Source organism: Ceratotherium simum, chromosome 7 (genome assembly GCF_057802395.1).
Source record: "Ceratotherium simum simum isolate JZ-2026a chromosome 7, ASM5780239v1, whole genome shotgun sequence".
NCBI lineage: Eukaryota > Metazoa > Chordata > Mammalia > Perissodactyla > Rhinocerotidae > Ceratotherium > Ceratotherium simum.
In genome coordinates, this window is record NC_141906.1 from 23,910,775 (window position 1) to 23,913,423 (window position 2,649).

Consider the following 2,649-nt stretch of genomic DNA (forward strand, 5'->3'; position numbering starts at 1 on the left):
GACCAAGCATGTATAAACAAATCATATTACCTCAGTCTTCTGTACTGTTTAAAATGATAGGAATATTCCAGTAGCATGGCACAAAGGATAAACAGATAACTTCATTTGGCTCTGGATAACCTGCTAGTATCCACGAGTTTCACCTAGGTAAAGCGAATTATTCTATCTTTACATATCTTGAGTCAGTAGCTAATTTTTATCCTAATTTTCCAGATCACTAAAAGAAAACTGTAGAAATACATGACAAAATATGACAGCACATCAAAATGGCACTATCTTCATTGAGGATTCAGACTTCCTTTTGAACTGTTTTGTCAGGTCCCCCAACTGGCAGCTCTAGCTGTTTCTGACTCTCAGCCTCCTCTTCCTCCTGGCCATGGGGGCCAATGGCATTCTACTGATCACCATCCTGCTGGAGGCCTCTCTGCATGAGCCCATGTACTACCTGCTCAGCCTCCTCTCCCTATTGGACATGGTGCTCTGCCTCACTGTCATCTCCAAGGTCCTGACCATCTTCTGGTTTGACCTCAGGTCCATCAGCTTCTATGCCTGCTTCCTGCAGATGTACATCATGAATTGCTTCCTTGCCATGGAGTCTTGCACATTCATGGTCATGGCCTATGACTGCTATATAGCCATCTGCCATCCACTGAGATACTCATCCATCATCACTGATCAATTCATAGCTAAGGCTGCCATTTTTATTTTGGTTAGGAATGTCCTTTTTACAGTGCCCATCCCCATTCTCTCAGCATGACTCTTTCATTGTGGGAGAAATGTCATTGAGAACTGCATCTGTGCCAATATGTCTGTCTCCAGGCTCTCCTGTGATGATGTCACCATCAATCGTCTCTATCAGTTTGCTGGAAGTTGGGCATTGTTAGGATCAGACCTCATCCCCATCTTCCTCTCCTACACCCTCATACTGCAAGCTGTGCTGAGACTCAAGGCAGAGAGTGCTATGGCCAGGGCCCAAAGCACATGTGGCTCTCACTTCATCCTTATCCTCTTCTTCAGAACCATGCTTCTGGTCTTTGTCCTCACTCATGTGGCTAAGAAGAAGTTCTCCCCTGATGCGCCAGTCTTGCTCAATGTCCTCCACCATGTCATCCCTGCAGCCCTCAACCCCATTGTTTAGGGAGTGAGAACCCAGGAGATCAAGCTAGGAATCCAGAGTTTACTGAAGAAAGGGTGATAATAGGGACAACTGGATCTCTGAATTCCTAAAACAGGATGACTAATAAAACAGTTAATAGGAAATTGTGAGAACTCATGAGGATGAATTCTACAATGGAGAAATAAATCCCAGTTAATAGTGTATTTACTATTCTTGTACATGTAATTTTTTAGAAAACATAATTGTGGATATTAAGGTCCTTGCTTCTAAATCGTTGTTAATAATTTTGCTGTTGTTATTAACCCAGTTGTATAAAGAAGTTGTGAAAAGACCACAGTATTATTTTAAATCTCAGCCCTGAATGATGAAAAGCAGTTAGAGTCCATAAGCAAATCTCTCTCTCTTACCTCCAACCAGGCTAGTAACTTTCTTCTCCTCCTATCCTTTATCAAGCAAAGCCCATGTCTTGTTGTCAGGTGCAACACTTGAAAGGCTAGAGCTCTTATAAGAATTGCTCACACATGGAGAAATGGGATTTACTGGGTTTAGGGGAAGGAGTTATCATCTAAAGCCTCTTCCTCAATGTCTTCATGCCATTATCTGTGCTTGAAGCTTCACCTCCAGGATCATGATGACTCAGTCTGTGATGTGCATAAAGGGCTCTGCGTTGGTGTACTAATATGTCATAGTATCAGAAGATATTCCAGTAATGACACTAAAATATACTACGGCCTATTACTAACTGAAGAAAGGTTTTTCTAAGCATCTGCTCTGGTACAGGAACTTCGTTAGAGCAAGATGCACAGAAAAATTTGCAATCATTGAGGAACTCATGCTGTTTAGGCAGAATAGAAAGCAACCTAGATGCTATAATGTTGAAGGAATATTTCTTTCTTCATAGAGGGAAGCAGAAAGAAATGAGGTACAAGTAAGTACAGTAAGTGACTTGAAAAAGAGAAAAGCCTGAGATGGTGAGTTAGAAGATCTAGGCATTCTGGGCCTTGCACAGCCACAAATACAATGTGTGACTGGGAACAAATCAGCAGCCTCATTGAGTTTCCGGGTCCTCACCTGTAACATGAAGACTGTGAACTAATTATTTTAAAACATATTTCCAGTTCTTAGAGTCAATGTAACCATGCCTAGCCTTAAGACAGCCATCAGTCATATTGTTGAGTCTCTTTTCCACACTTCTTCCCTTTATGTATAGGCACAAACACTTCCCAACTTCCCTCACGACAGTTGAAACAAATGGGAAATTTGAACATTGTATTATGGATAACTTTCAAATACTACAATTTATGATTTTGTTCATAGGTCAAAATCCAAGCCTGCCTGAAAGATTATTTATATATTCACATCATTTACAGGTCCCAGCCCGCATTTGCCTACCCAGAGCAAGCTTATGGACCTGTCTAATGGGAGGGCTCCATGTGTTTACTTCTTGGTCCAAAAGCCATGAGGCCCTGGATAGACAAAGCATTTCCCTCTGGAAAACCTAAGTCATACTATTTGAGTCTTTATCTTGTCTT

The 2,649-nt window shown here is 41.5% G+C and overlaps 1 pseudogene; it reads left to right on the forward strand.

The window, feature by feature from the left end:
• The first annotated feature begins 250 nt into the window (after positions 1-250).
• LOC101391613 (olfactory receptor 56A3-like) lies at positions 251-1,195 on the forward strand (annotated as a pseudogene).
• Positions 1,196-2,649: the final 1,454 nt, after the last annotated feature.